This window comes from Rhynchophorus ferrugineus, unplaced genomic scaffold (genome assembly GCF_030347505.1).
Source record: "Rhynchophorus ferrugineus isolate W39M unplaced genomic scaffold, kcgeb_rfMv2 rfM2, whole genome shotgun sequence".
Classification (NCBI taxonomy): domain Eukaryota; kingdom Metazoa; phylum Arthropoda; class Insecta; order Coleoptera; family Curculionidae; genus Rhynchophorus; species Rhynchophorus ferrugineus.
The window spans coordinates 76937679-76961787 of NW_027472581.1; the positions used below are offsets into that span (position 1 = coordinate 76937679).

Here is a 24109-nt window from a genome sequence, read left to right on the forward strand (position 1 = left end):
GGGTCTCTTTATAGGTGAACTGCACATGTACAGATTTACTTTCATTAATTCTTATTTTCCAAGCTTGTGTCCAATTATTTATATTGTCACTTGCCTGTAATTTTCATGAGGCTTCTTCACTATTGTCTCCGACAGCTATAATCTCAGTATCATCAGCAAATGTAGCCATCATAATATTTTCCATTTGTGGTATATCACAAGTGTAGAGTAGATAAAGCATAGGTCTTAGTACACTTCCTTGTGGTACACCTGCTTTGGCTTCTTTTATTGTAGAGTAAGCTTTTTCTTGTTTGACTCTAAATATTCTGGTTGTAATGTATGATTTTAGTAGTTCGGTGTATTTCATGTAACTATTGTTAGAACAGCATCTCAAACATTTAACAAATAATAAAAAAATGAACATAGTTCATAGAACATTGTCTTTTGCTGCTAATTACTTTCGACGACTTGTTTACCAGTAGACATATATATCATTTAAATGGGGCGGGCAATATTTGTACTGTGGGTAAGCGGTTCCACCATTCGCTTCGCTGCCAAGAATGATGCGGGTTCAAATATCTCTCAGACTAAGGATATTAGTAATTATTTATAGGTAATAATATACAATCAGATACGAATTAATCATCACGGTAACTAAGCTAGCAAAAACCGAATGTTCTTCGAGATGATCTCTACTTTAGTCAATTGTCACTCAATAAGTTTAGTAGCCTCTTAGTAAACTGAGGGAAAATAGTAAGATTGAACTAATAAAAATAAACATACAAAACTAAATGATATAGCCTGTTTAATGAAATAATAAACTCACATCATCTGAATTTATGACGTCAAAACACCGCAATATTGTTAACCTATAATAATGTTATCAAACTTTATTTATTTTGCCATTATAGTACATCTAATGCATATATAATATAGAAAGACTTAACCTACAGTTAATTATATAGTCACAATAGTTCACAGACTAGTGTTGTTTTGTTATATTTATATAGAAATTTCTTCCACACCATCTATGAGTCAGAGTTTTAGATACTTTTCTTATGTACTGGTATTCCCCGGAATCCTAATACATCTAATCAGCAATTGTATATTCAAGTAATGTATGTTAGTTTCATTAGAGAGCATATTTATCTTTAACATTTAGTTCTTTCTTCTACCTTGCGTGTTTAGTTGTTTAAGTCATTTTGATTACATTTCACTGTATTTTTCCTTAATTTATTGTGTTACAACCTGTGTACATCTTTATTGATAAAATTTGATTTAATCAATGCATTCTTCCATATATTATGACCAAATACTCATGTATATTCTGAGTAATTAAGTAATTACACAAATATCTATACTCGTATAGACAGTAATCGTATATTTATAATATACTTACCGTTAGTTGTTTCCACTCTCATCGCCCTACCTTGGTCTGGATCATAATTTCACATCCGGAAGGTTTTATTCAGTTATTGTCACTCTTCGGGCCGCTATTCAAATCTATCTAACACGATTCTACCATTTATCAATTTTATCTTCGCTATGTCTGATGGAGTTCATCCAAGCCGAATAGCTTATTGTAGACAATATTTGTTTCCACATCTCAAGATAGTTCCTGCCAGCATATACGTCTCGTCTATTACAATAATTATTTTCCACACCCTATATTCATTCGATTGGATTGAATATGCAGTACATATATTTACGTAAAACCCAATTAAACATTTTTATATTTATAATATTTACAGAGTAACAGTTTGAAGCAGTTCACTCTTTAGAATTGTATCTACAAAACCCAATTTATTTATTGCAAACAATACCTTAATTACAGCGTTTATTAATTAATACCCCAAAGGAATTCAATTAAAATTCTTCGTGGGTTATCTTTAGACCATTGAAGTCCTATGCTCCCCAACAGTGTTCTGCATCCAAAGGATATTCTGCATCGAATACATTTTAAATTAAAAGTTTTAATAATTGTAATAAATTATATTTGCATCGAAAAAAACACCGTTTTTATATATTTCATAAATTTGATCTCTAATAGAATTATATTCGTTCCCACCGTATTTCCGAGGGTTTCTTTTCGGTGAATCCAATATTATATAGTTTCTCGTTTTTAACTGATACCCCACTTTATGTAATATTACTACCTCTTCCTGAGGACATAGGGCAGTGTAATAAAAAGATGTTTGTTGTTGAATTAATAGCAATCAAAAGGCGTTATATCTGGCTAATATACCAGATATCTCCAAACCTTTCCATTCGAGATGCTTCACTGTATGCTTCACTTAACTCTTTAGCAACAATTTAATTTGATTTCAGAGGCTTTTAATATACTACACCTTGCCAATCCTACTATATACAAAGTAAGAATTTGTAGCTGTGAATATTCAGCTTTGCTTATAATGTGGATGGTAATACTGAACTAAACCTTGATTGTTTTGCTCGGGATAGTCGTAATAAATTGACTTCTCATCACTAGTAACAATGCACCATAAAAAATTCTTCTCTTTGCCTGGCAAGCGATGAAACTACGATGTCGAGACGGTTCGAAAAGGAATTTTTGTCTATACGTGTGAATGTATGCACACATGTTAACTTCTAGAAACAGTTGACTCATCCACTCACCATAGGTTACTAAGCTGTCTGAAGGTCCATTAAGAGTTTCTGCTTGGTTTTCCAACAATATATCTTTCATTCGTATTTTCACACTTGTTGTCTTCCAGGCCATTCCTTGCCATTGTTATCAAAACCTGAACTCTGTGTTTTCGTCAACTAGGTCTTCCAATTTATTGTCTTCGGACTTTTTAATCGTCTAAGCTGTTCTTTGTAAATAATATCAAAATCACCACCTTTAAATAGTTGAAATTAAAAACCACAATCTGGATATGACGGAGCAGCATCATCATGAGTTTTGAGAGTGTTTGACGGGCTTCGGCAGCAAATTATGATGAGCATTCCATGAGTAGCGTCTGTATATATGTAAAACTCAATAATACTAAATAGAAAACTGTAATTTTAGGTAGATGGATACAAACCCATCAAATTTTAAGTTGTTTAGTAGTTGTTTATACGTTGAGCTCCAATTAATATGAAAAACAAAATATATATATAATACATGTAACAGAGAAATTGTCAGTTTGCATTTACCTTTAATTGCTATTTTATTTTATCTTAATGTCCAGTATATTGATAAATTTCAATTTTACGAATTTTGTTAAAAAGTTTTAAAAAATTAAAAAACTGAATTTGTAAACTACCAGAATTTGTATTTGTTCAGAAATTGAGTTATTAACAATACAGTATAATATACAGAGATATATTTTATATAATAATATATGGTATATATATATATATATATATATATATATATATATATATATATATATTAATACACTGAGAACAATAAATAAATGAATACTCCAAAACAAAAGTAATCTAAAGTTTTCGAAAATATTAATATATCGTTTCTTAAATATGAATTTATTTTTGTGGGTGAGAATGAAACAATTTTGTCAGCCATAATTTCTGAACGGTTTGTATTCAAAAGTCGACTAGCTTTTCTCAATATCTTTTTCAGCCAACTGTTGCCATAACTTGTCCATCGCATCTAAACCAGATTTATTGGGCAGTAGAGTTTTTGAGCAGCATAGCGGGTTTTATTCATATATATAGAATAGGTTAAATGCTACTTCTGAAAGAAAGATTAGCAAAGCCAATCATATTTTCTTCCTTGATTATTGTAACTTCTGTCAACTTTATAGATCGAACAACCGAAGCGGTCATATTTTTCAGCAGTATTTGACTACTTTATACTGAACTTTTCTTCCAGTTATACCAGGAAAGTAAAATCGCTCATCAATAGCATTATATCGTAATTAATTTGTAAGAACAAACTTGTAGTTTAACTTTCATCAAAATTATTATGACCTTTGTCTCAGGTGCAGTTGTGCAGAAGTGTGATACACCTTGATAAATTATGTATATATTGTGGATATCTCAAACTCAATTAACAGGTAAAATTAAGTATTGATTTGCTTGTAGTGGATGTTATCCAAAGTCGAATGGTACGAATACATACTTGTATTTTTAGAGAGAGGTGTATACAATTTAAGAAGAGTTATTTTAATCACACTTATACATTTTCGCAAAATCGCTCGAAGTTTCGAAGTTTTACTATGTAACGTCCTTTAATGTGTTTTTTTGGCTTAGTTATAGCCCAATATCTGCAGTTTTATTTGTTTCCATACTATTATAACTGAAAAAGGGCTTCACCATTATTTTATATTATCTAGGCTACTGCATATTTAAAATATCCAATATTTTTTCATCGAAAGCTTTTCTGAAAACTTTATAATTTTAATTTAAAGTTTACACTAATCAAAGGATAAAAATATATTTCTTCTTCATAATTAGATATTAGAAGCGTGGATTTAATATTCTCTAGAATTACTAAATGGTGAACTCCGTGGATCTGTAATAACTGAATACGCATAGACACTCATTTTTTTCCATTAAAATAGTACACATCGTTTCGTTTCATAGAATTATTTATCTAGTTTTTTGACAAATTAATATTGGGTGATCGGAAAATATTATGATTAGTGCAACACTTCTGAAGGGACTGATAGTGATTTATGTGACTGATGTCAATATATATGTGACATGATGAGAAATACGTCTGTGCTTCGCATTAACTTTCGCAGTGCAATCAAGACTTAAAATATGACCATACATAACTACTTAGGTATTTTGGCCACAAATAGTCTGATGGGATGAGGATTGTAGATCAAAAACTACATTAAATATTAAATCCAGTAAGCCTAATGGCGGATTATTATGGTTTTTATTTAGAAAAATAGGTACAGTATACATTTCATTGGTATTTTACAACCTTTTCCTATCTCTCTGTCAACATGATCATACCGTGTGGAAAAGACGATATTTGTTAACGCTCCAATTATCAATCCATTTTCGTACTTCTTCAGCATTTCATAAACGTGTACCTGCCAAGCCATACTACATAGATTTGAACAAGATATAATCAAATTGCCGAGAATGATAGATGCAGTAGAACTTAATATACGAGTTTTAACGGTGTATCCTTCAACTTTAACTCTTTCCACATATGTTCGAGCATTGTTCAGCAAAAAGATGACTTTACTGGTGTTTATAGCAATAATACGTTTTTCAATTTGATCAAGTGGCATTAATAGATTTTTCTTGTTACTGTTACATCGCCTTCGTGACGATGTGGATTGATCCCGTGGATTAACCAATACTTCTTTTCATCGACTTTTCAAATACCGCAAAAACTCTTCTTTTTGCCTGGCAAGCAATGAAACCACGATGTTGAAACTTTTCGGTGGGTTTTCGTCTAATAAGTTTTGCAATTCAGTATTTTGAAACTTTTCTGGTAATTTTGATCTTTTTGTCATTTACACCAAAATTACCAAAAATATTCAAAAATTAATGAATGAGTTTTAAATAAGAATCCAAAACAATAGGGATATAATGGACCAACGTCACTTGAAGTTTTTAAAATGTTCGGTGGGCTTCGTTCGGTAACAGATTTCTTTAAATAAAATAACAAAAAGCAATTAATGAAATGAATGTCGAAAAATTAATTTTGAGCGTGGCGCTGTTCGCATGTGTATAAATTGAATAACTTATTAAAACTAAATGAAAAATTGTTATTCTCTGTAGAAAAAATATCAAAACCATCGAATTTATCAATTATGTTAGGTATAATAGTTTACATGAATACTTCGCATATTCATCAACAGATATCGTTGATCAAAATACATGCAGACGCTTAATATATAAAAATAAAATAAAATAATAGTTGGGTTTTAATATAAAAATAACATAATTAAAATAGTACTTTTTATTTTTGGATCTGTGTATCCAATAAATAGCTTAAGAATGAAGTAAAATTAAAATGGAACTGTTTATATTTCCTGTACCTAAAAATAATTGTTTCTCCAATTTCAAAATCTCGATTATCTCATACCTTATGTACCCGAGGCCAATTAAAATTGGCGGCAGTTAATTTCGTTGATATTTTAATGGATGAGGTGATCCTCCCAACGACGGCTATTATATCAAAAACTTCCAATTTTCTAAAATCGAAATTTTCATAAATTTAAATTAACTTCTCTTTTGGACAGACTAATGAGAATTCCGTTTCGATAAGGTCGCTCTTCCTCTGTGGATTTATCGTGATTTAATCATGAAATTATCGATTGCAGGCTATCGATTAATGGTAAGGCGATGGATTATATAAGCGATCTTTTTAACTAGATATAATTTTGTTACGAATAATAACAGATTGTTGGATTGAACAATTGGAAATCTTATAATAACTACTTTTGAGAGATTGACAATATATAACGTTATTTATTCTATAGTACTAGTCATAAGTAGAAATGTTTGAATTAATACAAGGATATTTGCTATAAATATGCTTTATATACTGTACCTATATAACTAAGCGAAATCGATGTCTTATATAAAATAGGCAAGAGAAACATGGTTTATGTTCTATACAAATATGTTGTCGCTTGGAGAAACCAATTTTCATTCTTGTCATGAATAGCAAAGTTATTGTATTAAACTGTTGAAATTCTGATAGGGTGTACCTCATTTTTTTGGAAACTATATTGCGGAACAAATTTATTGTTTGCCAGTTTGGTGGCGTAGTGGTAAAGGCAACAGGACGATTCTCCGGCTCTTGCGATAGTGTCAAGTTAGAATCCTGTTGGAGTATAGTCATTAAGTTTGTGATTGTGTTAAGAGTGCAAAATCCAACAAGGAAAATTATTTTATTCACGCCAGTAGACAGGCTGGGTAAGACCGGATTTCTTTTGGGATATCCTCCAAAGTTCTTCACAGTTGACTAAAAAGGAAACTCTAAAATATATATAATAAATTTACTGTTTCCTCTAAAATAAATTGTCACAGAAACATTTACAAATAAATAAAAGTTACAAAAAAAAAGGGTTGCTTGTGAATATACGTTACAATTTTCAACATCGGATATTTTTAGCTGTTGTATTAAAACATGAAATATCTAAAAAAAATGTTTTAACAGATACATTAATTAGAAGATATTCGATAAAAAATGTGTTCCAATTTTCAAATGAAACGAAAATCTACGTGAACACAATATAGTAATTGAATGGCCAGCCATGAACCCCTTATTTTAAGAAAGGACAATTTAGCCTGAAATTTTCAACATATGTATGAAAACTATTAAATATGTAGGGTTTAAAAACAAATTTTACTTAGAGTTATTTTATTATACAGATAGAAGTAGCGACTTATTGGACCTACATTACAAGCGATAATGTCGGATCAATTCTATTCTAATCTAAATGAAATCTTTATGTTGAGACATCACATCTCTGATATAAGTGCACCGTTTTTTATTTTGAGTAACCACGGCGATACGATTTTAGTGACGGCTACCTTTTGGATTTTTTAGTGATTGAAACTAGGGGTGTTGGCCACCGAAAAAAATATCGATATTTAAAAAAATATATTTATATGTCATCATTAACTGTCATCGAAATCATCATCATGAAGGAATCATTAACAACGACCATTAAGCAATAATCATAACAGCATTAGAATATTAACCAATTCGCTGCTGTTTGTGCCGCAAAATGTCCCTAACTCTCTTTCTGTCTTTGTAACTGTATGTCACTAAATGTGACTTTCAAAGCTGTTCTTCTATCCAAAAGGTCGATATTTTCAGAAAAGTCTGTTAAGAATTCGTTCACTTTTCAATCGACAGACATGCCCAAACCATTGTAAACTAGGTCTCTGAATTTGTTCTTCAAATATACGCATATGATTGTCGCATCCTAAACTCGTGACTTTACGTCTAATACGACCTTAAAGACAAACTATAGAATTAGGTTATCGATGCCAGACAAGACTATAAAGTGTCCAAGTCTCGGAGCCATACAGAAAGACTGGCAAGATAAGCGTATGAAAGAGACGTATTTTACTCTTAATTATGTATATTATTATTTTTACCATCATTTTACTAGGCAATCAAATCTAATTTCATTTTATATATATTTTCAGAAATTTTATGTGTTGTATGTGTTGAATTATATTTATTTATTTTATATTATAGTGTAGTGACCTTGAGGCATCTCGAATTTTACATCGTGGAATAACGGTGTACAAAATACTCAGAAATATAATCCCAGATGTTGAACACGGGCAGCACCAACTAGAACCCGATAACGAATACCTGGCAACCCCGAGACGTTTATCTGGGATGTTATTGAATGGTATTTCCATTCATTCAGTACTCGACTATCGTTTGGTTTAGACGTGCCACCATCGACTACCCAAGCCTCGCCAAGAGATAACTCCGCTGCCATCCGTTTTATCATTTGTATTTTTATATTTTATATTACTTCAATAAATAACGGGCACATAACCAAACACCACTGTTTCATTTCCTTTCTTTTCTTCCTGTTCGTTTTACCTCAATTCACTGAGCCATATCATTTACCCTAAAATAGTATTGAAAGGACTTTGAATCATTATTGCAAACGCACACAAATTATACATTAATTCAGATGGATTCAAGGATTGGATTCAATCAGCAAATTAAAGTTTTTATTATTAAAAATTCAATACTCAAGAGCGGGTTTAATTTTCCTTTCTCGCTTGGTTTATAAACCTTGCTTAAAGCATTGCGAGACAATGTATCAACAATTTAAGCAAATATTTAAAGAGACAGTATCTTTTGAGCAGTAACACAAAGTTCACGAACTAAAAATTAAAAAATAATCAAATTTTAGCCAAGATTTTTAATACAAAAAAAAGATTTTAAAATAAAATATGTGCATAATAATTGCTGTAATAACTAAATAAAAAAATCAAAAACCTTATTTAACCTATCTACTACACGTATTTTATATTCTGTTATATACACATAATTTAGCTTAATACCTATCTAAACCTATTTATCTATTCACAATATTATTTTAACTACTTCCAACTGATCACTTTCAAGTCGGTGCCAAACCCAAACAGTTATATTAAATTAGATTTGTTTTGTTGGTAATTTAATATTTTGTATATGTCACAAAATTATATTACTATTTTTGTATTGTTTGGTCTCGGCTCTGACTTCAGTATTAGAATATAAAATAAGTGCAGTAGAAAAGTTAAATAAGATTTCTGTTTAGTTATTATAACGATTATTATGCATATACTTTATTTTAGAATTTTTTTTTGTTTCTTATTTATTTTTTGAAGTCGGTTAATTTTTTTGGAACAAATATTTTATTTTTTTCTTTTTAGTTTTAGATATTTGCTCAATAAGTGGTGCAGTTACTTACTTAGTTACAGTTACTAGAAATATGTGGTTACAGATAAAAAATATAGGAAAACATTGTACGCCTTTGAAATTTGGGCATTTCCCTCGATTTCCCCCTCTCCTTCCCCAACAGAGCAACAGATCAACAGATTTGGTTCCAATTGGACCATTTCGACAACGCACTTTTTCGAATAAAAAAAGAAATTTGAAAATCGGCTCACAACTGACGGCGAAATCGGCGAACATATATTAAAAAATAGATATATAGCCGAATATAAAACCTCCTCCTTTTTCGGAAAACCAAAGCATACTAACATTTTCTATTTAAAATATATAACATAACAATATATAACAGTGAATGATGTATATTATTACTGAAGATGCAAATAAATAAATAATTGAAACCAATAACGTGTGCACATACTTTGAACATACTATTTGGAAGAACAATTTCTCTCCCCAATAGAAGCATGTTAGTACAAATAAATTAGTGTTAGAAAGATAGGTGAAATTGCTTTTTTTAATATTTTAAGTCAGTTTAACTATTAACAATATGTTATAATAAATTAGAATAAAACGGAGTCGTATTTGTACATGTAAAAATTATACTGCAAAATTATTTGGTTGATATATTAATGTGATAAAATATGGTAAATGCAGTAAAACTTATAAAACTATAGAATACTAATACTAAACTAACAACATCTGAAAGATGTTATGAAATAATTTATTGTAGTATAGCAGTAAATAGATGCAGATGTTATAATACATTGCTGAACGAGACAGTGGGCCAACAATTTAAGTAATAATTAAAAGAAGAAGTATCTGTTGAGCAGTAAGATAACCCTTCAAAAAGTTCGCAAAATGGTTAAATATTGTTATTATGACTAAAGATCAATCATACTAATACAATTTATCCAAAATATATAACATAACAATATATAACAGTAAATGATGTATATTATATATTAAGATGCAAATAAATAAATAATAAATATAAATAATTTGTGCACATTCTTTGAACATCCTGCTGGGGCATGGTCGTAAATTTATGTTTGTGATTGTTTAAAATTTGTGAATGTTCAAGGCAAGAGTGTAAAATCCGACAAGGAAAATGATCCCAGTCACGCCAGTAACCAGGCTGGGTAAGACCGGATGTCATCTGGGATGATTTCTAAGATTGGTCACTCGCCAGTCGGTAGGCTTAATGCTGAGGACCGTGGTTCGGAGCCCACGTGAAACTTTAGGCCCAGTCCAGATAAACACATAATTGATAAAAGGAGACATTAATATTATTGGGGTTATATATTAATGTGGTAAAATATGGTAAATGCAGTAAAACTTATAAAACTATAGACAATACTAATACCAAACTAACAACATCTGAAAGATGTTATGAAATAATTTAATGTAGCACAGTAGTAAATAGATGTAAACAATTAAAAATTTTAAACTTACAGTATAATAGTACTTGGATGCATAATAGTTAACAAGATTTAGAGAATAGATGAATGTTCAAACGTGTAGAGTACTAAGAAAAATAATGTAAAATATAAAATCAAGCTACGATTACTATGAGAAATATTAATTATGTTGCTTAGTTTCACTTAATCATAATTTTTGTTATAATGTGTCACAAAACATTTTGACATTGTTTCTTATAAATATTTTAAGAACGATATGCAGAAAATTGTTCAGAAAATTTAACACGAACTTACATTTTAACCTGGCGATGTTTCCTCGTCTTCTGGCGTTGTTACGATTCGCACCCCCGACAAAGATCCGTCTTGGATGAAAAACGTGCGACGACTGACTCGTCATTCGGTCCAAATAGAAAAACAGGCGTAAGAGTTTCGCATCTCGTGTCCAAAGCGCCTTTTCGACGCTGTGTACCCAACGTGATATCGGCATTATTTTAATTAATTGGGGTTAGATGATAAATCATTTCAGATGGACTGTCCCAGTTTTGTTGACGCATAATTGTCGGATTATTAATTAGGCTTTAATAGTATATGGAATTCGATACAGATACGTCATTATCTTCAAGCGATTTTCTAAAGCGGATGTTTGCTTTACTTCGCAATCAATTTAGGATTAACTTTATTTAACAGTTCTACTGAAATTCTTTCGGTTTTTTTTCCGAAATAAATGTCTGTTCTTGAAATTTTAGAAAAACTATTATTTTATAAAAAGGAAGTAAGCCTAATTTTTATTGGTTAAGGTAGGACGGTGTTAAAAATATTTTAACGTCAATTATTGTGATCTAGTAATTTAGTTATTTTCATTATTATATAAAAGGTGGAAAGTATTACTAATTTTCCTTTGTTGTTAAAAAAGAGCAGAATAGTAAGTAATATTTGGTGGTGAGTTTTATTTATTTCTTTAATGTGTAACTATTTCTTTTGCATATTTTTTCGAGGAACCCGTGCTAGTTAGTCATGAAGATGTAATTAAAGATTTACATATGATTGTTGTTCCATCTGAACAGCTTACAACTGTGTCTAAACTATTGGTGAATATCTCCCATGCCTTCCAGTATTAGCCCATAATCAAATATCTTCGGAATTGCATTATTATTACTACATTTTCCATGGCATAAACTATATGGAATGGTTTGCCATGAAGTATTGATGTTCCCAAATCCCAAGAGTCTGCGGCTGGGCAATTGAGTTTTTCAATCTACCTTCGAGAAAACCATTCTATTTTAAGCTAAATAATTAGTAACTTGTTGGAACAACTGCCGTCAGTACTGCCAAGCCAATCCTGTTCTAACATAAACGAAACCATTAATTCTGTCAGACATAATTATACCGTTTCTTAAAAAAAACAGGGCCGAATCGACCATGCAATATAACATATATAGCTGGGATAATCAATTTATTTCCTGGATAAAGAAACATGATCTTATAGAGTAATATCTTAATGAATTCTAACGAAGCAATATTCTAGCTTCTGTGTTTCACCGTTTCATTCCTATTCAGAACACAATCAAAGTGTGCCATAGAGATATGGCGAATTGGATATTCTAATTCTTCCGTAATCAGGTATTTTCAAACATATCTCCACAAACGGTTATAATAATTTCCAAAGTTTATAGTTTCTAAACTTTATAGTTAAAAGTATATAAATCTTATTACCGCTACATTAATTCGGATGCATCTCTGGCAAATCCAAGTTTATATAGCGAAAAATTTAATACTCAAGAGTCGATTTAAATTTTTGTTTATAATATCTTGCTTAAAGCATCGCGCAAGGAGACAAAGGATTAACAATTTAAGTAATAAAGTTCGCAAAATGATTAAATATTGTTATTATGACTAAAGACCAAAGCATACTAAAATTAGTTATCTAAAATATATAACACAACAATATATAACAGTAAATGATGTATATTATACATTAAGATTAATGGTGCACATTGTTTAAACATATTATTTGGAAGAACAATTTCTCTCACCAAAAGAAGCAAGTTACTACGCAGAAATCAGTACTTGAAAGTTAGATGAAATTGCATTTTAAACATTTTAAATTAACTACCAACAATATTTTATAATAAATTACAATAAGATGGAGTTATATTTGGAGATGTAATAATTATACTCCAAAATAATTTGCTTAAAATAGTAATGTGATAAAATGGTAAATGGAGTAAGTCAAATAAAACTATAGACAATACTAATACCAAACTAACAACATCTGAAAGACGTTATGAAATATAAATTCTGAACTTACAATATAATAGTACATGTATACATGATAGTTAACAAGATAAATTATTTAGTAAATAGTTGAATGTTCAGACATGTACATTATTAGGAAAATTAATATAAAATAAAAAGTCAAACCACCTTTGGTGTGAGAAACATTGATTATGTTGCTTGGTTTAACTTTATCATAATTTTTGTTAAAATGTATCAGAAGAAGAAGATTTTGGTATTATATTTCCATATATATATATATATATATATATATATATATATATATATATATATATATATATATATATATATATATATATATATATATATATATATATATATATATATATATATATATATATTAAGAACAATATGACACAACAATTGATACTCAACGATAAAAGTGGTGGTTTTGATGTGACTGATAAAGGATATATTGCAAAATCAGAAAAGTTCAAAGATAATAAAGCGCTAAACTTATAGGACGAAAACCCAGCTTCAGCTGTCAAAAAACCTTCAGAGGACTTATCAATTGACGAATCAGCTATTTTAAAATGTAAATGGGAACGTTTCGAAAGCAGAAAAATTGACCGACTGACTGAAAATGTCATTTCAAACCGTTTCAATATTGTAGTTTTATCGTTTTACATTTTGGCTAGCGTAACTAGCGTAACTGGCGATAAAAAATGGATCTACTACGATAATCGCAAGTGTCAAAAATCATGGATTAGTCTAGGAGGCCATCCATATCAACACAAAAGCGGAATATTTATAACTATAAAGTCTTGCTATGCATATGGAGCAATTAACAAGGTATAGTATATAATGAGCTGCTAAAAACGAATGAAATTGTAACTGCAGATAGATACAATCAACTGAATACACTTAACAACATATTATTACAAAAGAAGGCAAGCAATAGCTAGTAATAAATATAATTATCCTCTTGTACAACAACGCTCGACCAAAAATTGTGAAGCATACTCACCAGGCGTAGCAGGGCTTGGCTGGGACAGGCTTTTGAAATCGCGAAATAGCGCAAAAATAGTCACATTGTTCTTTCCTTCTACACTTTAAAATAAAAAAGTATCAAAATATATAAGACCAATTAATATTTAACAGACACTTATTTATTCTGGTTCTACGTGGGCTTCACAAAGAGATTTATGTAAGGAAGAATGTGTCGTTCTTTGAAAGTGCAAATAAAATTCTTGATATTAATTGCTCAGATACCATTAAATTTGACTGTTGAAATTGAAGAATATTTAGGAAGTCAATATCTACTATGATGCTAGTGGTAGATATTTGAGCTTAAATATAAATAACCTTATACTTAGTAACTTATTATATAACTTAGTTTCATAATGGCAACTCTGATTCAGGTATAAATGAGAAGTCTGATGAAAAAAGTGAATTATATTGTGCTGAGAGATGCGACTTGGGATACCTCTGAACTTATCCATGAATTGGGTCAGCAGGAAATGGAAGACAAATAAAGCAGGCAAAAATCTCTCAAATAAGTTATCTCTCTACTAGAGGGCTCCACAGGAACATTTATCGGAAATCGTTTAGAAATACAGATAGATTGCAAGGTACAGTTCCCTGCATTGTATAACATATCACACAAATATTTAACTATGATTGCTAGCTGTGTTTTGCAAAAGCCATATAGGTGTTATCGCAGCAGGAAAGCAAATCGCAAGTCATAAAAGTAAATCAAATTTTATTTTTGCAAGATTTCTATAAAGAATACGGGGAATTAAATAATGCTGTTTCATTTCTTAAACTAGTTTCTTTTATTTATTTGATCACATTAGTGCTCCTCTTCATTTTATTTTTTATTGCAGACTGATTAAACATTAACCACAAATTATATACGATATATCTAAAATATATCAAAATCAAATATATTATAAAAATTATCCTACTTACGGATCATCCCAGACAACATCAGGTCTTTGCAACATCAGATGATGGACCATTTCACTGTTAGATATTTCACTGTTGATAAAATAATAAAAAATTAAAAAATATAGTTTACATCTAATTAATTTTAATCCAGTTTAATACAAATAAATTATTTTATAGAATTTAGAAAGTTAGAAATATGAGTAAGATTTATATAAATAAAACTGAAAACAAAGAAATATTAGTAGTAATTAGATATATACAAGGATCATCTACTGACAGATGCAATGTTATAAATTATCGTGTTTATACTAAAAAATGCCGAAAAATTAGAAAACTTAGATGTAGGAATGAATCTGTTTTTAATAATTTAAAAGGGTAGAACCGAAACTTTGATGAAACTACTGAATTTGTACTAGTTATCCTTAGTGGCTTAGGGATGATCCGCAACAGGGCGGTCATGTTAATATATAAAAGCAGACTTGCAGCTGGGCAAAACAATGCCCCTGAGAACTGCCGGTCATGTGGAAATAAACCGAATTATTTTATAAAAACTACAGGATTAATTGATATATTACTACGAAAATTAATTTAAAACACCATACATATGTAACAGCATTTATTTTGTGTTTTTTTAACAAAAATTCTTATAATATTCCACCATCATATGCGCCTGATTTAGCACTCATTGAAATAGTTTGATGTTAATTAAGGAAACCAAAACTAAATCGAGGAAGTGTTTAAAGATTAAATTGCAGAAAAGTTGAAAAAAAATTTCATAAGCTTTTTGTAACACATTTCAAAAGCTTTATTCCGCAAGTTTCTGTTATATAAGTCAAATACTGACCGGATCTGTTAGTTAACATGTGTTTCTAGGTGTAACCACAATAGCGATCAATAAGATTAATATTCTGTGAGGAGTTAATCTTTATAATCTATAAAGCTTAATAGAGCAAAGTGGTGATTATCTCAGAATTTTTCTCTGGTGGTAACCAGCATGACTAAAATCAGATATATAACTGTTTCTTCGGCTTGGTAAATTTTACATTATGTTCAGTTTTATATAACTGATAATATTCTTTATATATGTGAAGGTACTGTAACATATAATATTGTTGTTATGTACTATATTTTCTATTTTTATATATGCTACTTACTATAGTATTATTTAACTATAGTATTAATTATTATTATTAACCGTTAAATTTAGCTGTTCTGATATTTGGATGTTTTGAATTTAGATTCTTTGACAATCAGTTATTTCCGATCAAATTTTATATTCATATTTTTTTCCTTTGTGTATTGTATGTGATTTCCCAATATATTACATGTTGTAATAAAAAACATGATGGTATTTCTTTTCTGCATTTCTCTGTTCTACGTGCAGTGTATTTATTATAATGAATCTTGTTACTCAATAATTTTCGCAATTTTGTATTGTATTGATTTTTATTTCTATAACAAGCGCTTTAGTCTTCACGGGACAAAAGCATTATTAATTTAACTTAACGAATCAAATAATGAAACAAAGAAGTTTTCGGCATTATTAATTTTAAAAAGAAAGTAATCCTGATTTTTTGTCAGGTAGGAGGTTATTGAAAAAAAAATGTATTTTAAAGGTTAATTATTTCTGTATTTTTTGTTTTGAAATCTAATGATTCAATTATTTTATTATTAATAGTATTAATGATTTTTGTTCTAGCTAAAATAAACTGTAGAATAGTAATATTTGGTAGTAGATTTTATCTTCTTTTTTTAATAGCTGACTAACATATTTTGTTTGCATTTTCGTATATATAAACTGTTTGGTTGATTTTTGAAACAACCAGGGCCGCATTAGTCGTGAAAATGCGATTGAAGGGATATATATGATCGTTGTTCCAACTCAATAGCTTACAACTGTATCTAAAATCTTTGTGTATACCTCAAATATCTGCCTGTATCAGTTTGTCATTGATGAATTTCTGAATTTGAGGAATTGCATCGTTTTTGCTAAAATTTCCATGGTATAACAGTAATACAGAATAGTTTACCTAGTTTTGGTGTTTCTAAATTCCAATAGTCTGTAGCAGAGAATTCTAAACTCTGCCTCCGATAAAGCTATTTTATATTAACGCAAAAATTGCCAACTTGTTGGAGCGTCTGTACAGATAGTACTGTCGAGCCAATCTTCTAGATTCCAATTTCTGGTTTTCATCCCTTGATTCATATTCCGAAATCAAAATGTACAAGTATCAGAGGGAGCTAAATTTGGTGAATAAAGTATTTTTATTCATATGTAATCAGGTATTTTCATAAACGGTTGTAGTAATTTACCAACTTGTAGTTTTATATAATTTTCAATTTCAGCTAGTTTGAAGATAATATTGAAAACCAGGGCTGCAATAATAATATCAAATGTTTTCCTATAGCATTATTGTATGAAACAGCCGAGCAGATGTGTTAATAATTACAGAAGTTTAAAAATTCGTATCAACTTTTCGGACTCCAGATAAGAATGATTATCTTCAAATTCCTCAATATGTGTATCAATATCGATTATAGTTCTTGAGATCTCGTATGATGGCAGCACTGCACTCTCATGACGACTGCTAACTAACGACATGACATTAAATACCATTTTGGACTTGAATTTGTGTGCTATGATTGTGCTTCAGAATGCGTGAAAATGCAGAGGTAACAAAAAAGAACAATGACTACACTTAAATATACATATTTGCAGTATTTTTATTTTACTGTAGTAAAAACTGACAAGCTATAGGTACGGCAACTGTTTTGTCAAGTGTTCACACAAGTGTTCACTTGGTGAAAATGTATACTTTTCATTTCCTCTGCCAACGTTATGGAGAGAACACAAAAATCGACGAGAAAAGATAGCTGCTACACCAAAATATAGAGAAAACTGAGAGACGATACCAAGTATTTTGAAACGAAGGTATGACGAGCGATTATTGTTGGACCCTAATGCGTGAAACAGATCCCTGTACAAAAGACTCAATCAATTTCTTAAAACAAACATTGAACAAAAGTTCAATTTCTGCTAACTTCTGATTTAGACCTTCAATCCAATAAATGTCAATTAATGGTCAAAAATAATAAAATAATTAATTTATTGAATATTTCGGAGACTAAAACCAATTTTAAAAAAAAGGGCTGCTGATTTGGATTAAGCTCCTCAATCTACCTTATAAACAGCTACTGGATATTCAGGTACAAAATGGTGTATAATTGTTATTGCTGAATTAATATAACTCGCATAATTTTATGTCTTCTTTTGTCAACTACGAATGTGGGCTTGGAACTACAGTCCTAAATTTGACATAAACTGACTGGCCATTGACCGATTTGAAGACCATCACAAACGACATCCGGTCTTACCCAGTCTGGTTAATGGCGTGACTAGCATGGATATTTCTTGTCGAATATTACATTGTTGCCTGGAAATTTTTAATAACAATCACAAACATAAAGTACATCCCTGGCCTGCAGGATATCAACTCGTGACTATCGTAGGAGTAGGGGGGCTGTCCTATCGTCTTAACCACTGCGCTGTCAAGCAGGAACTTGTAAAAAACAAATTTCTAATATGATTTTTTTTATATATTTTAAAGTCTCCATTTACCAACGAGGGTTTGAAAATCATCCCAGACGACATTCCGTCTTATCCAGCCTGGTTAGTGGTATGACTGGGATAATTTTCCTTGTTGGATTTTGCAGTCTTTCCTAAGGACAATCACAAATGTTAAACAATCATAAACATAAATTTACGATCATGCCCCAGCAGGATTCAAACTCGCGACTATCGCAACTGTAGGAGGACCGTCCTGTCGCCTTTACCACTGCGCCATGCAAGCCGCCATGATTTAATTTATAATTCTTTCTCGATGTATAAGTATTTATACTACATGTTATGCTGTTGTCTTAAATAATCATTAAATATAGTTTTAATCGATTTAGTGCTGTAATATGTATAGTTATAACTGTATTAATAAGACATAAGAGAACATAAAAAGTTGAGATAAATACTACATTAATTTCTTATAAATGTATTTGAATAATTCATTTACAGAAACACGATGCCTTGTGGGTGTGCTGGTAGATGGAAATATTAAAAAGCGTAGCTTATTTTCGTATTTAAACACCAACGCCCATTAAATCGGTAATTAACTCGGTAAACTGTTTAGATAGTTGCTATTGAAGATTTGATTCGTAAATATTTTAGTGATTTTATACGAGAAATACAGTAAGAGAGATTGATAACTATCGATAGGTAAATTTTCCATGGCTTCGATCCAATTTTGCAAATAATGTCGTGGATTTGTGACGCCAGTGATAGGATAAATTTTTTTCGTTTCTAGAAATTTCATCAAGAAATGTAATTGTTGTTTTTAGATGCTATCGATTGCTGAAATATGTATTATATTCTATTTTTAAGACACAGAAAATATACCTAGTCTAGTATTGTCTAGCAATAATGCTACATTAATATATTTAGTTTTTGACATATGATACATTGAGAGAGTAATTTTGTTTTTATAGTCTGCAGTAATTGTTATATATGTTTGTAACTTATACATTGTTATATATGCACTGGTGTTGCACCAATCAAAGATAAAATGTTCAACAAAGTTTTTTTAAAATTTTGTGTAAAATTGTAATAATATCCGTTGTTCAAACTTGCTTATGCAACTTATGCAAATGAGTATTCTTAAGGTAATAAAACATTTTATGAGTTTTTGTTCTTTTACAGTATTTTTCTGGATGTTATTATTAGGTGTTGAAATTAAATCGTAATCGTAATTATCTTCCATTAATTTTTTTAAAAATTAAACCTCAAAACCATTAAATACTGAAGATATCTGCTGTCAGCAAATATACAGTATGAGCTTTGGCACTGATGTTTATAGCTCAAGGATATTAATTTATGACTGCATTTTGCCATAAAAATTCTAAAAATTTTTCCTTGTTCCGTGCATGCTGTTGTCAAATCCGCATATAATCTATATGCCAACTATAAATATTATTCTTATGATACTTCAAAATGTTCGATAAACTAATCCAGTGATCTCTCCAATTTCACAGCTCATTTCCTTAAATTTAAAAACTAAAATCACAACTTGTAATATGTACTAACCACTTTCTACCCAATTCCACAGATGAAATATATCTCCCATATACTTCCACAAAAATTTAAATAATTTTAAGAGTACCTTTATTCATATTAAAATAGTGAAGTAATACTTCTCTGTGAAACGCTTCATTCGTCAGATTTGATAAGGTCTAAAGTATAGTTATATATTCTTCAAGCTAGTAAAAATTGAGAAAAATATTGCTGGGGCTAACAATCGAATGTTGTCCCTGTAAAATGTTGAATGAACTAAATCTAATAACTAATACAATCGGTAAAAAGGTTTTATTATATACCAAGATACAGAGAGAAAAAACCTAATACCAACACACCAGTTTGGGTATATTAACAAGCACAACAATTGACCAGGTCCACAGAATAACAGATGTTATTGAAAAAGCCTACGAAAGTCAAAAAGTCTGCTCAGCTATATTCTTAGATGTAGCACAAGCCTTCGATAAAGTTTGACATGAAGGCCTTGTTTATAAACTACAGAAAATGTTACCAACATACCGAAGAAAGAGTTAAACAAGAAGAAGCTTACTCTATAATAAAAGAAGCTAAAGGAGGTGTATCACAAGGAAGTGCACTGTGATATACCACAAATGGAGAATATTACGATGGCTACATTTGCTGATGATACTGCGATTATAGCTGTCGGAGACAATAGTGAAAAAGCCACACAAAAATTACAACAGGCCACTGACAATATAAATAATTAGACGCAAGCTTGTAAGATAAAAATTAACGAAAGTAAATCTGTGGATGTGCAGTTCACCTACAATGAGATCGTACAAGCACTAATAACATTAAATACTATCATTCCATATAGCAACAAAACTAAATATCTCGGAATGAATCTTGATGCAAAACTTCCTTAGAAGGAGCATACCAAGAAGAAAAGAACTGGAATTGAAATATAAGAAAATGTATTGGATAATTGGAAGAAAATCACAATTATCAGTACATAATAAATTGCTATTATATAAGCAAATACCGAAGCTTATCTGAACATACGGAGTTCAATTATGGAATGTTTTGCAAAGAGTAACATAAAGAAAATACAAATTTGTCAGAACAAAGTCCTCAGAAATATTGTGGACGCACCTAAATACTATAGAATTGACTACCTACATCGAGACATTCAGACACAAGATAATTGCAAGGGGGCATGAGGCATTCCATTCTCATGAGAATATTGACGTATTGCAACTTTTGGATACCTCAAGAGCAGGACACAAACTCAAAATAATTAAACTATCTGATCGTGTGTAGTGTTGTATAGTGAAGTGTATATAATACAAAATACAGCAGTGACATGTATAAACATTATTTCGCCAGAGACTGAGATAGGGCCGATGGGTCCTGCTAGTTTTATACCTAGATTTAATTTATCATAAAGACAAATTGTAGGTTAGTCGAAAACGACTAGTAACAATGTAATTATTAAATAATAAAAAATATATACCTAGATTTATAACTAACTAGATGACCTAGTGAACTTATCACCTACATATATCTTACAAATGTCGTACAATAACAATAGCCGCTCCTCACATGCCAACCGACACTCGTAATGACGATATTGTGGTTATCAGACAGAATACACAGAATTCCACGTTAAAACTTGTAGTCCAATCTTTGTTTGCTTCCATCATAGATTGTGAGCACAACGCTTCGATTTCGGTATCAAGATTGCCAATTAAACAAATATCTAAGAACTGATGATCGGCATTTTCTAGTGGTAACAGCGCTACTAGTAAGTGATAAATATGTCATTGTACCTGCAATTATTTAAGATTTTGTTATTTATTTCCCATACAAATTTTAATTTTACCAAAAAACTTTTAGGGTATAGTACCTAGGAACTGTATATGAAATGTATATGTATAAGTCCTGTACAATATGCGCTGCGCGACATAAATGGGTCTGGTGGTGGGACCAATTGTGGCAATTTTATTTTTTCACCAGCACAACATAACCCAATGGTTATATTTTAATTCCCTATGATATTGACAAAAGTTTGTCATTTTGCCAGTTCTAAATGAGTTATTGATGACAGGACCAGGCACTAAAAAGTCATGAAACATCGATATCAACATTCAGTCATAATATATTGCTGTACACATGTCATCAACAAGTTGCAGTGAATTACGAATTACTGTAGATGACTACCGATATCAATTGAATAAATTAAATGACGCATGGTATCAAAAAAGACCAGCAATAGGGAGTAATAGATGCAAGGTTCCTTAGCGAAACTGTTATCCTCTTGCATGACAATGTTCGGCCAAGTGTTCTATGAGTTCTGCCACACAGTATATTCACCAGGTATAGTGCCTTCTAACTACAACTTATTCAGATTTTATTAACGTGTTTTGAAACTGCTTTGGAATTAAAATGCAAAATATGTGATTTTGATGTTTGGACAGAAAATATATTTTTAGGAAATGGTACATACTAGTTGTAGGGTGACGATTACAATAAAATTTCCTTGTGGTGTTCTTGCTTAGGTTATTTGAGTTTCAATAAGTTCTTTGATAAATTTTCGAAAAAAATGCAATTACAATTAAGATCTTAGCCCAAATACATAAATCTATAATAATTACTTTTATCTAAATAAAATAGCTAAGAAAATAAAAAATTGGTAATTCTTTTCCTTAATTACCAACAGTGTTAATGAGACAGTGTTACCAAGGTTAGCTATTTATAATTAAAATACCTGGCAATTTAAAAATATTGCTTGTAATTTTAAAATATTACTTATATATATTTGCATAATCGAATATTAAGTGACTTGCAAAATTATCTCAAAACAAGTAATTAACAAAATAACAATATTATGTAGATGTGATTTGGGTGGCGCTTTTGCTATACTTATGGTTATTTTATAATTTCATAACGCATAAGTTGTTTTTTCAAAATATATATAAAAAATATATAATTTAATCAATGATGTATTTTCCTAGTCATTTTTCGTGATATGTTTTACTTCTCAAGCTGAGAGAGATTGTAATCGATTTACAATTCATGGCTCAAGAAATTGATTGCTATATGAACTAATTCTAATATGCACTACTACAGTAAAAAAAAATAAATAAAAAAAACCTAGAAAGCATCGTGTTGTTTTCTAAAATCTTTCCGTCAGCCTATACTCTCAATGAGGTGATGTAATGGTATTTTATGGGTAGTCATGTGATGTTATATGACTCAGGAGACCACAATAATGGGACTATAACTTTAATAACCATATTATTATTCAACTGCACTATTTGCCTGAATTTACTTGGAGGTCTGGTAACTCAGATAACAAGTTTTGGGTTGACTGAGGAAGTTAAATTAAAACGAAGGAAATTTTAAGGGCTTTTGCTGGAGTTGGATTTAAATTTTTGTTTTGTGGGTTTAAAAATACGTTTTCATAAATTGAATCGAAAGGGGGTTAAACTTTAATATAACGATTATGATTGTAATTATACTACCTATTCTTCCGCTTTTATATCATATATTAAGAAACTAGATGTTGCACATATATCTGCCATTAGATAAGTCATATCGTTTCACTAACTGTCTCTTTGGGCGACATATTTCAGATTATCTAAAATAATATCAATAGGCAGTGTGGTAAGACACAACAAGTACAAAAATTACTGCATTTAATAAATTGAATAGGGTTAAGGTTATACTATAAATTTGGAAAAATGAATTTACTTCCATATTTAAGGCAGTATTGATATTATTTGATGAAATAAAGCTATGAAATATAACATATATTATTTTGTGAAAACTTTAGGCAATTGCTAGATTTTCTAATCGGTTTTGTTGCATTTATAGGACTTTTTATGGTTTCTAAATGTGGGTTGTTTAGTTTTCGAGTTCTCCCAGAAAAAGTTAGAAATGGAATAGGGATTTTTCAAGACAAACAACTCTGATTTGTCTCCTAGATCATTTAATGATACTAAGAGAGTTTCTTAACTTTTGTTCAGTAGAATGTAGAAAAATAAAACTTTTATTGTTGCTATATTCACAGGCTAGAGAAAACGTTGA

At 30.2% G+C, this 24109-nt stretch overlaps 1 protein-coding gene across 1 annotated transcript in view; it reads right to left on the reverse strand.

The window, feature by feature from the left end:
- Window positions 1-11154, reverse strand: part of LOC143190535 (potassium channel subfamily K member 6) — a 91646-nt gene extending 80492 nt beyond the window's left edge. The window contains exon 1 of the mRNA XM_076394876.1: window positions 11050-11154. The gene's annotated coding sequence lies outside the window, so the exon portion shown is untranslated. The remainder of the gene's footprint in view (window positions 1-11049) is intronic.
- Window positions 11155-24109: the final 12955 nt, after the last annotated feature.